Source organism: Podarcis vaucheri (assembly GCF_965113315.1).
Source record: "Podarcis vaucheri genome assembly, chromosome: 5".
Classification (NCBI taxonomy): domain Eukaryota; kingdom Metazoa; phylum Chordata; class Lepidosauria; order Squamata; family Lacertidae; genus Podarcis; species Podarcis vaucheri.
Genome location: NC_138763.1, coordinates 86,159,909 through 86,172,756, shown reverse-complemented (window position 1 = coordinate 86,172,756; position 12,848 = coordinate 86,159,909). Strand labels below are relative to the sequence as shown.

Below are 12,848 nucleotides of genomic sequence, written 5' to 3'. Positions count from 1 at the left end.
TGCCCAGATGCCGGAAATCGTGGCCGCACATGCCCAGACGACAGAAAACACACACACGCACAATCTGGCCCATGGAGAGATCTCCGCAGGACTTGACCAGCCCAGGCAGGTAAAACCTTGCCGGCCCCTTCTCTAGCTCAACAGAGTTCCACTGCCAAGCGGGCACCGCTGTGCCATGGCCCTAGTGTCAGACTCCTCAACTTCAAGGGCTGAAGGGGAAGACTCTGAAACAGAAAGAGAGAGCATGACAGGGTCTCTCAGATGAGCCTGCTGGACCAGTGCCCCTGCTTCAACCTAATCACACAGGATTACTGGAGGTGGTGGGGCTCTTTCAGTACCACCACACCTTGCAGCACAGGGGTTACAACACACTGCTGCTACCCACCCTGCTCACTTGCAGTTTCTGGGTCCAGCTTGGCCAGGGCCCCAAATAGGAGAGCTTGCCCTCTGCAACATTTTGCTGCAGATCCCACTTGCAATGTGCCTATTTTTAAAGGCCACTCCAATTTCTGCCGAGCAATCCAAGATTCCAGGGGTCTTGGCACTTAACCATCTGTTCCTTTTGGTAAAAATGAGGAGCAGCAGAGGCTGTGGTGTCTTTATGAGATATGGTCTATTTGCACATATTTGAGCCTGGATAAAGAGCGAGGGTTTAGGGCAACACGTCTCAAAAGTGGCGTGCTTCGACAGCAGCGCAGCAGTGGATTCAAATACAGCCCAAATGCCATTTCTGTGTCTCTTCCACACAACTTGCATGGCATTGGCCCCAACCTCCTTCTTCCCAAAAACTCTTCCTAAAAACGTAACCCAAGCCTCATGCAAAAAGAACATTTTTTCCTGTGGTGACATAAACCCTGACAAATCCCCCCCCCCAACTCTCCTATTTTCTTTTGCTAACTAACACACAGCTGGGGGAGGGAATCAGGACACTGAATGTTTTTGCCAGGGTAATGACTTTTGCATCACCTGTTTAGTTATTTGCTGGCGCCTCTCTAAGCCAGTCTCCAGATAATGCTTACTTGACGACTTCTTCTTCTTCTTCTTCTTCTTCTTCTTCTTCTTCTTCTGCCTTGCTGAATCCATTGAACAAATCCCACATTTACTAATTTCAGAAATTATGGTGAGAACCTGGCATCCCATAACCCACTAACACTTGGTGGATCTAGAGTGAGATCTAAAGCATTGCAATAGATAGGCCCAAGTGCCCAGTGGATATTTAAAAATAAAACTTTTTATTTTAACTTTCGAGCAGCAGACACCCTCCCAATGTTATTCTCACAGCTGCTTTTGAAACTCCTCTCAGCTCCAACTGTGGGCAGGAGATGTCTATATCAGAGGATATAGTTTTGTGTGCAAAAAGCTAGCATATCCTTAATAGAACTCTAAATCCTAAAGCTAGAAAGGCCCTAAGGTATTCCCATTATTTTATCTAAAGCATGTTTGAAAAAGCTTCCAGCCTAGTCTTGAATAATTAGTTGATTTCGATGTAATTAATTCCTCTATTTAATAGTGGAGATGAAAGGGGTCCTGGTAAGCTTACATAATTGTATGCATGAAAAACGGTTTTATTATAAATGTGCTCAGAACATTCAAATTAGCTGCTTAATAAAAACAACAATGTTTCATTGATGTTTTCCATGTTTATACCACTTCCAATTACTGTCATGTAAGTGCAACCTACCATCACTTAGAGAAGGTATATTTTATTATAATAAAGGCAAAGTAGAATTCACCATGTTTGAACTGTGCGTATGCAACAACAACTACAAAACTGAAAATACCGGACAGTAACTTTTTATTTGGCTATGTCCCGGTTGGTAGGGAAATGTTGTACCAGCAGCTGAAAGTCCTGATGAAATAATCAAAATATGAAAGAGAACAAAATTCCAACACTATCATTTGGGGTGGTGGTGGTGAGGGTTTTATTAACTGCGAAGCATTTTGGAGATCATTTTAATTCTCTCCAGCTTGAGAAAAAACACTAGTGTATCTCTGAATGCTTAGAAGTGCAAAGAAAAATCCCTTTTGAGATCATAGCTTTATGACATTAACTTGAACAGGTCTTTGGGGAGAGTGTTCGGTCCAAAACAACACAAGCTAATGCCCCCTACAGCCTCAGACCAGACTTTTATTAGAGAGTTTCCTCTTCCAACTTAAGAAGAGGGGAAATTTAGCAGGGGTTTTGCCTGCCAGATGTAATCCATCAGTGAAAAACTGTTCCAGGCTCCTCCTTTCAGACCAAAGCAACTGTTTCGTCCCCTGTGAAGAGTGGGTCTGCAGAATCCTCCCCATCTTTTCATCTTTTCCTAAGCCCTGATCCAGAAATGCAGATAACATCTCTTTTTGCAGCCTTTGGTTCTATTCCTATTCTGAATGCTTTGCTGCTAAAGCAGATATGCAATTTCATTTTCTCAGTATCAGACCAGTACAATGGAGCTGCAAATGGGAAAATATTTTTGAGGGGATACACCTCAAAATTGGAGAATTCCACTGGAAACAAAGATAGGAGTTAGGAGTTGCCGCAAATTATGTGCTTGCCCAAAGTCAGGAACGGAAATCAAGCAAATGAATGCAAGTCATATTCGCTAATATCAGGGGGTTTTTTAGTCCACAAATGTTATTTTCAGCATTGACATTGGCACCGGCATTATTATTATTATTATTATTATTATTATTATTATTATGTTTCCCCTGAAATGCATTGAAGTTAGCTATGTAATGAATTATTTTAGTGGATAGTCAGATGAATAATGTATGTTTTAGCAGAAGCCAAACTGTAGTGGAAGAGAAACAATGTTGAATGCAGTAAACACAGGACAGGTTTGAATTTGCAGCCTCATGGCATCCCTAAATACACCTCTCCCTGCCTCATACACAGGATAGCAAATATTACCTAATAGGCATTACTGAAAGCTGATGGGATGAGACTCGTGAATTGAATGTAAAAATTGAGGGGTATAACCTATTCAAATGAATAGACCAAACAGGAAGGGAAGAGGAGCAGAATTATATGTAAAGGATGCGTACACTTGTGAAGAGATCCATGACCTGAGCACAGAAGGGAAATTGAAAGTATATGGGTAAAAACTGTAGGAGAATCAGTGACCTTACTGTGGGTGTCTGCTATAGACCACCAAGCCAGACTGACGATTTGGATGATGCCTTCCTAGAGCTGATTACTGAACATTCAAAAAGGAGAAAAATGGTAGTCATGGGAGACTTCAGCTACCCCGGTGCCTGTTGGAACTCAAATTCTGCCAAGAATGCAACAGGGAGGAACTGATAGACAAAGTGGAAGTACTGGGAACTTTGGGAGGAAGTGATCATGTCCTCTTGAGTTTTGTGATACAGAGGCAACGGAAGGCTGGGTATAGTCAGACATGTACTCTGGACTCTAAGAAAGCTGATTTCAAAAAGCTTAAGCAACTATTGGGTGAGATCCCATGGCCAGAAAAACTCAGATAGACAGGAGTCCAAAATGGATGGGAGTTTCGAAGGGAATACCGAAGGCAAAAATACAAACAATTCCAACAACAGAGAGAAGTGGGAGGCTTATAAAGAACCGGGTGTGGCTGCATAAGGAGCTTACAGATGAGCTGAGATTTAAGGAGGACTTGTATAATAAATGGAGGAAAGGGGAAATCACAAAGGAAGAGTATATATGAGTAGCCAACAGCTGCAGGGAGGTCAGGCAGGCCAAAGCTCAGAATGAGCTCAGGCTTGCAAGAAAGGTTAAATATAACTTCCAAAGGTTTATTTGGCTATGTTCAAAGCTAGAGGAAAAACAAGAAAGGAGTAGTCCTCTTCATGGAGAAGATGGAGAAACGCTGTTGGGTGACAGAGAGAAGGTGGAACTGCGCAACACCTACTTTGTGACTGTCCTCCCCCAAAAGAAAAGCAGTGTCCAACCTGGTGATAACAGAATAAACGATGAAAGGTGGGAGTTGCAGCCCAAGATAGGAAAAGATGTGGTAAGGGAACACCTAGCTACAGTACTTTAAATGAATTCAAATCTCCAGGGCCTGATGAGCTCTACCCAAGGGTACTAAAGGAGCTTGCGGATGTAATCCTCAGCCCCTAGGAGTTTGCTCCTAGGGATAGTGATGAATACTCTGTTGTTCTATTCCATCTGAAGAGGACAAGGGAATGGGGCTTAATCGCTCAAAAGCATGCACAATTACACCACTGCTTTTTTTAAAAAAACTTTCCTGAAGATACTCAAATATGCTGAAAGGTACTTCGGGACTTATATCCACCACAGCAAATACCTGGTTTTTACTTTGAGAATGGGAAAATGACATATATTCACCGCCTTCCTGGCTACAATCTAATTCTCATGTTACTAGGACCACCAGTACATGGAAATTGCATCATTTTCTCTTAACAGAAAACTCGAGTAGCCACAGGACAAGGGGAGGCCTCAGCACGCTTAAGTGAACCCCATGGTATGCAAAAGAGCAAAATCTCAGTGCCTCCCGCAACCCAGTGAAGACCAAGCCTGCTGAGCGGCTTCCATGAGTCACAAAATACTGATTATCAGCTGGAAAACAAAAACAGAAAACAGTGGAAGAGGCGGAAGGAAGGAATTGATATGTTCGAGTTCCTTGCAGCTTATGGTATCCTGAAAAGGCTGGCTCTCTGAACATTATTGTTGCAGAAGTCATGTCCCATATACACACAAGACCTGGACCCTTCCATTTGTAGAGTTATTTCCTCCTCCACTTAGTAGGAGTGCCCCTGTCCAAAGTCCCTGCCAGCCAGCCATCTCCTCTTCCTCTAGGACTCTAAAAATTTTGAAGAAGCAAGAGATAAAACTTCTCCTCTCCCCAACCCCCTCACTGGACTTTTCTGTTCTTCTTCCCAACTGACACTCAGCATTCAGTGGGTGCTGGGCATTCAGCCCTCATGGGACTGGTTTGTTGTTGTTGTTGTTTTTTGGGGGGAGAACAGTGTTAGAAACTGAGATATGAAAGCTAGGAGCTAAATAGCACCTTCAACCTAGGTTATGGGGGCAACAACAGAAGGTTTAGCGTACTTTTTTTTTAAAAAAAAGAATACAAAGCTGGAAATGAATGAATGGCAGCTAAAATATTGTGTTCATTTTTCACATGGTCTAGTCCTTCCCCTGCCCACCCCTGTAATATTCTTAAGAGGGTCTCTTCTCCAGTCTTCAGACAGTAGCTGGAAGTGGGGAGGCAGAAAAAGGTCCCCCTTTCCTTCCACTCTTCAGTTTTAATCTGAAATCTTAGGCGCAGTACTGCGCCCAGAGCTCAGGAACTGCTCACGCTAATAAAATTCCCTGTCGCAAAATGCGCGTAGAACAAGGGGAATTTCAAACACGGGGGAAGAAGTGGTAGGCTCCTTAGGATTTACTAAGAATAACTTCTTCTTCTTCTTCTTCTTCTTCTTCTTCTTCTTCTTCTTCTGCTGCTGCTGCTGCTGCTGCTGCTGCTGCTGTAAACCTTAAAGTTTCCCTGATCACACCAACACCTACCTCTTGTTTCATAGATTCATAGAATTGTAGAGTTGGAAGGGACCCGAGGGTTACGTCATCCAACCCCCTGCAATGCTGGATCCCTCACCCAATTTGAAACTGTCCCGGACTCTTTGCAAAGGTGCTAGCAGTTTTATTGCTGCACCACTAGGAGGCCCAATTTGATTCCATTTCTGCCAGGACTCTATCGCTTGACTGCATGTTTGTACGACATAGAGGACAGAACATGAAACGCTTTGCGAAAGGCAAAACTTAAAAGTCAAAAGAAAACTGCATTTAATTTACAGTACAAAGGAAGCAGGTGTGTGGCAGGAATGGTATAACACAAGAACTGTGGGAAATGTTCATGGATCTAAACTTGTGAAAATATATTAATCAAGCCCTCACCCAAACCCCCCTTCTGCCATTAAACCCGGTCTTCCAATAAAACCACATCCCCCATTTTACAGAACAAAAACATAAAAGCCATCTATCTGGTGATACATTATGAGGAGGGGTGGGTGGGATAATGACTCTGTTTAAGAAAATGCCTCTAGGCATATAGATGAAAGCACTTCAGCCTTGCAAAAGCATTACAAACTAGTGGGGGGGGGGAATCTGACTTGGAAAACAATAATATTTGCATCATGCATTCAACCACAGACAAAATCACACAGGGCAAAGAAGTAAATCAACTATTTCAGTTATTTATACCTTACCCCAGTATGAGCCAACTTTGTAACAAGACACCAAGGTCTGTCGATACGTATTTTGCTCTTCCTTTTCAGAGGCACTATGCCCAGGTTTGACTCTGTATCCATTTTTGAATAAATCTCCATGAGACTTCTTACGACGCCGGGTAGTTTTGTATGTTTCCGTCCGTGTACCCCCTGTGGGGTTGTGATAGACCAAAATCTTGCTGGGAATCATCGCAGCAGAGCTTCAGGGTTAAGGGAGGGGAATTCAAAATTTACCCGAAAAGGTGTTTCCTCCAAGGTGTTGGCAAAATTTGCCGGAGTGTAAAGTCTCTTCCCCCCACTACACACTAAAAAGTAAGGAGCATAAAGGAAGAGAGGTTGCTGAGAATCAGCCACTCATGCTGGAATATTTTAAGTTGTGAAATAATTAGGAAGACTGCATATTCTGTATTTGATATTGTTACCAAAAATAATTTTAAAATGGCACAAGCAAAGAAAGGAGGGGGGAGGTAGTGCCTGGAAGAGGGAGAAATAGAACAAATTTCTATCCCAAATTGTGCTCTCTAAAACGCAGAGAACATCACGCAAACAGGGACCAAACTGCTATGGCAGAGAGACTTGCTGTGCAGATGCTCCTCTTGTTTGTGTGCTACCCCAGGGCTTAAAAGGCATCTCCTATCCGGATATTGCCATATAAGCTTCTTTCGTTTCCCCTCCAACCTGCGTCCTCCCCAGGAGGAGAAAACAGAACAGATTACCGTTCCGGCAAAAAGGAGATGCTTTGATCCACAAATCCACAGGCCCACACACAATGCCACAAAATGTATTTGGTTGTCACGGAAATTGTTCGTTTGACAGCATTACATGCCCTATCTCAGGTTAAAGCCTGCGCACTGCAGAGAGGTCATGTAATCAGCCAACTCTTACAGGATTTAGTCCTTATGAATTGGGGAGGGATGTGTGTGTGTTGTGTGTGTGTTGTGGGGGGAAACCTTCAACTAATCCTCAGTTAACGACAACTGGAATACCAAATATTTTAAGCTATAACAAGGAGTGGCTAGAAATAAACAGTATTCAATTAAGTCTTGATAGATGGTATTTGCAATCTCTTGTTTCCACCTAAGGCCTTACCCAACCCATTCAGGTTAGGAAAATGATAGTGAAAAATTATTTTTTTTAATGAATGCTTGTTTTGCACAAAAGAAAAGAATCAAGGCTCCCCACAGCTGTCAGATGCTATGGCTTATGCAATCCATTATGAATTCAAACACAGTGGGGGGTTTTTCTTCTTAATCTCCACTTTCACATAAAAGCTGTCATCCCAACCCCCAAAAGCTGGGCTAATTCAGAGGATTGCTTATCCTTACATCTGTTTCCGTTAGCAAAAGCAAAAGAGGTCTATCAGTGGCTATTTAACATTCTAGCTAAACGAAACATCCTTGTTCAGAGACGGCTCAGGCATCCTGTCTCCCCCATGTGATTAGAATTGTTTGCAGGAGAGCAAGTGCATGTCTGTTATCCATGCCCCCTCCATTGCATATCTCTTGCCCAGCCCCGCTGACCTCCCTACACTACACTACGAACATCAGCAGCTGGGAGCCTTCTGTACTCCTGAAGCTCCCCCCCCCCCAATCAGGGCTCTAAGGCTCCCCACCACTATAATTCACCGTTTAGCACATGAAGGGCGGTGAAGCCAGGCACAGGATATGCTGGCTGGAGACAACCAACACCCGCTTCTTTCTTTAATGCAGTTCCAATTGCAGGAATTGCCAACATGGTGCCTTTCAGTTGTTGGATTGCAACTCTCAGCATCCCTGACCACTGGTTCTTTTGACTGGGGATGATGGGAGTTGGAGTCCAATGTCATCTGAAAGGCTGCCCCTGCTGGGAAGTAAAGGAAAACGAGATGTTCCTTCTCAGCAAGCTAACCTTGCAACAGAGGTAGGTCTTTTTAAAAAGCCACCCACCAACTAGTACAACTTTCTGGAAAGCACATTTGCTTCACAGAAAGTCGTACGTCAGCATGACTTTTCTATTTTTATCTGGCTGCTGCCAGCAACATAGCCCTAAACCAGGACCAGGCTCTTCAGAGAGGTTTTAACCTATGGACAGGACAGAATGTCAAGAAGGAAAGGAGGACGAAGGTCAGGGGCAAAGCCTGGATTATGTTACAAGGCACCATTCGGATGAAGATGACCAGAGGCATCTCCTGTAAATCACAGAGAACTAGTCACAAGGAGAGGGTGGATGGATGGATGGATATACAAATTAGAGCAATGTGGTTGGGTCGGTTCGATATATACCTTGGGAAACTGGGCTGTAATCAAAATGGAGTTCCAATCCTACTTCTACAATGGACTCAGATGAGTGGCCTAAGGCATTCCTCTGCAGTTAGTGGGCCATTGCCCACAAGAGAGCCATACCTCCAAGCTTCTGGCGAATCACACTACTAGTGCCACTATCATCTTTTCCCTTTTTGTTAGGGATGTGTGTGTGTGTGTGAGAGAGAGAGAGAGAGAGAGAGAGGAGAAAAAGAGAGAAATAGATAAATAGATAAAGCAACCCACAATAACCTTGGATCTGAAGAGGTAAAATACTATTGGTCTAAGCAATGAAGTGGGGCAGTAAATGTTATGTGTAACTTTTCCATTTCACAAAGGTTATTAGTAACATTTAACAGATGCCAGATATAAATACAGTATTTCGCAAGCTGGGCAGTTTTCAGTATTATTTACTGAATTCATGTAAAGCAAACATGCTTTTATTTCAGATCACCCTCTAGGGTAGCCTTTCTCATCCTTGGGTCACCAGAGGTTTTTGAACTACAACTCCCATCATCCCTGAGTACTGGGCTTGCTAGTTAGGGATGATGGGAGTTGTAGTCCAACAACAGCTGAGGAGCAAATGTTCCAGGGCATTTAAAAAAAATAACCAAGTGTGAATTGGACATTTTCAAATTCAAATTATAATCCATGCAATCTGCATAGCCATTTTCTAATTCTATGTGTCCCCCCCAAACCTCCCCCAGCAACCCTCCCCTCGTCACTAAGGGTTCATGATTGCTCTTCCACATCTTAAAACTGCCCACACTGTTTCATATTTATTCTGAAGTTCATTCACACTGAGTTCAATGGAATTTATCACAACTACACATGCACACAATTGAAACCGAATTCAACAACATAATAATTATGTTTTGCCCTTCCAAACTTTCAGGACACATACATAGTACAATTTATATCTTATCTGAACAGGGCTGGAAGCCTGCCTCTAACCATGAGTTGCAGGGATTATTCATTAGAATCAAGCACTACTTTTCAAGAAGTTCCTCCTTCTTATGTAAAACTGAGCAGGTAGCTTCTTCTTCTTTCCAAATCAACTTAATAATTGCCTAAATTATTTATTAGAAGCAGCATTTGGCAAAGCAATACTCAGCTCAACTTTAGAAATATTTGCAGCAGCATACACAAATCAAATACCAGTAAATCTTTTTTGTACTTCATCAAAACTTCCTACGAAAAGGAACATTCATTATGGTTGAACAACTGTTTAAATTCCTGGTTTCTTGTGGCTCCAAATATGTGACTTTCGTACTTTGGCAAAACTGTGTTCCTGGAGAACTGGTCATTCTCCTACCTATATGCAATGACCAATTTCCATAAAGCACAGTTCTGTCCGGGCTCAGAAAAGAAGGGTGACAAGCAATATGCTTGGTGGTTGCAGGAATTTGTGCGCACACACACACACACGCACAAGCACACATATATAATTTTATTTTATTTTTACAAACAAAACTGGCACTGCGAAGTAGTTCTGCCCTCTAAGGTCATTGATGCCCCCCTCCCCAAAGCCTTTCCATACGTACAACTGAGAAAATATTCCTTCTGTGTCTGCATATTGTACGATCTCCAAGCTACAAATGTCTTTTTCTGTAAATACCACCCTCTTAAAGGATTTTCTGGAGTGTGAAGTTGTGGCACCATTTTTGTGTCCTGAAGGACACACTACCCATATCGCAATATCCAGAGAAGGGCATAGGATGTGAAGGGGAAACTGAAGGGAGGTGGAAGTCAGTTGGTTACTGTTGTAGTGAAGCAGCTGAAGAAAGAGGAAATCAGTGACAAATAGGCATTAAGAAAAAGCAGAGGGGCAAATGAAAACCAACTTTCTTTTTTATTAACAGAGAGTCTGACTGCTAACACCCTGCTAGTACTGAAGACCATTGACAGGGTGGTAGGAATGGGAGTCCCTCCAGTTTCTGACGAGTGAAAGAAAATGAGACTCGAGAGCCAGTGTGGTGTAGTGGTTAAGAGCGGTAGTCACGTAATCTGGGAAACCGGGTTCGTGTCTCCGCTCCTCCACATGCAGCTGCTGGGTGACCTTGGGCCAGTCACACTTCTGTGAAGTCTCTCAGCCCCACTCACCTCACAGAGTGTTTGTTGTGGGGGAGGAAGGGAAAGGAGAATGTTAGAAAGAAGTCTATGAAAGGACATTATGAAATTATATTTGTTTGTTTGTCTGTTTTTTTTATGTTTGTTTGTTATAAAAACTTTTGTAAAACCAATAAAAATTTTATAAAAAAAAAAAGGAAAGGAGAATGTTAGCCGCTTTGAGACTCCTGAAGGGGAGTGAAAGGCGGGATATCAAATCCAAACTCTTCTTCTTCTTCTTCTTCTTGCTCTGGAGCCTGGCTTCGCCCTCCCCAGGCTGGATACCTGGAGAACTCCGCCTACCTCAGCCAATTGCCTAATCCCACCTGAGGGAGGTGTTGACAGGGGATCGGGCCAGGTAAGGGGAGGGACCACCCTGCCCACACAGTAGAGGGTGGATCTTACCTGGGAATTGTCAGTTGGCTCCAGAGCTTCTCCCACCTTGCCCTCCCTCAGTTAAGCCTTCTTTTGCAGGTTAACCTCTTCTCCACAAGTATGCGGGTACTGCTACGTCAGGGTCGCCATTGAAGGGCCGGAAAGGAATTTTCCTGCATTGGCAGGTTTTGCCTTCCTCGTAGCAAAACGTCACAACTTTGATGGTTTCAGGCCTTGGGCGGAATCCATAGTCTATCTTCCCTAAATGGTGGGGGGCGTGAAGCGGTGACCCCCCCCCGCAGCAGCGATCCCAGGGTTCCCCGTTAAAGGGGTTTTGAGGGGAGGCATTGGCCATAGGCTGAGAGGTTGTCCTTGCTCTCCCCTGCGACGGAAGCGAAACGGGGGGGGGGGCGGGCTCTCTGCTTGAACATATGTTCTCCAGAGCCAGCCCAATCCCCACACATTCTGGATAACCCTGATATCCCCCAGATCCCCGGCTGGGGACTGGGAAGGATAAATGCCCAATGCCTAAGCCAAGGTCTCCCCACATCTGAATCTTAATAAAGTGGTGGCCAATTTTAATCCCATAGCACGTTGTCTTGAGTCATTATTCCACTCGGGAGTCGCCTGGGGTTGGGGGGACTCCGCCTGTCCATGTAAATAGGGGCTGCATGCAAAAGATGCAAGGGAGCAGGAACAAATGAAGAAAGGTCCTGGTGCTTAATTTCACAGACCTCCCCACTTTTGCTGTAGAAAATTAACGCAGAGTATCCAGAGGCCTATCCCCAGGATGAGCAGGAGATGACAGTGTGCAGCCGTCAGAGCGAATTGTTTGGAGGCAAGAAGCAGCAAGGGGTGGAAATGGGGCCAGTTATTTAGCTCCTGCTTCCTCAATAGCATCATGCGAGATGACTTGAAGGTTTACTAGCTGTCACTCTTAATCATTTTAGATTAGAGCCTGTTAAGTTAACTATTCAGTGTCAAAAGCATTTAAGGGCCAAACTAGACACGATGGGGCAACTATATGAATTCATCCATGTGTCTTTTTTATTTTTTAATAAAAAGGAGCAGTGTGGGTGAGGGGACCTGAGCCCCCGTCCCTATCTATGTGCACTCAGTTGCTTCAACAGTTTTCACTGCCTAGTCCAGCTTTCTTGCAGTAGCGGTGATAAGCTGGGGAAGAAGTGTGGTACTTTAAAAAGCAACAGAGCACAGCAAGGTAAGACAGAATGGAGAGGAAGGTTTGGCTTCTCTCACCTGTATGGTCCTATCTTCTCCTCACTACTCTCTTGCCTTGCATATATTTGTCTTGTTTTACGTGTTTCGGATTTTGGAAACTGCCTCGAAATATCTGATGAATGGTGGTATAGAAATGTTTGAAATGTATGCATACATACACGGGTTGCTCCTGTGGTTTTCAAACTTGGATTCCCCGGCTGTTGTTAGACTACAACTCCCATCACCCCTAGCTAGCAGGACCAGTGGTCAGCATTGCCCTCTCATGTCTAGTTAGCTCTGGCCTCAGGCAGATGCTTGTTTTCAGCAACTTTGCTGAACATTTTGCTGGAGATGATCACAACTCAGTTGTGATCAGTGTAGAGAGCTCCAAGCTGTTGGAGAAGGTACAGTGGAACCTCGGGTTGCAGAAGTGACGGAGGCATGTCTGCAACCTGCAGTGTTCATAACCTGCAGTGGCGCGTCTGCGCACTCGCGTGGCGCGATTTGGCGCTTCTGTGCATGCACGAGCAGTGAAACCCGGAAGCAACCCTTTCAGATTTGAAAATAAGGGATCAGCAGCCTCACCTATCCCGGGGACAGTCTACGGGATATCTAACAATCCGGGATAGCAGTGGGAAGCAGTGGGAAATGGCA

General features: G+C 44.0%; 1 protein-coding gene across 15 annotated transcripts in view; it reads right to left on the bottom strand.

The window, feature by feature from the left end:
• Positions 1–12,848, bottom strand: part of KCNMA1 (potassium calcium-activated channel subfamily M alpha 1) — a 562,063-nt gene that overhangs the window by 231,705 nt on the left and 317,510 nt on the right. The window lies entirely within an intron of this gene.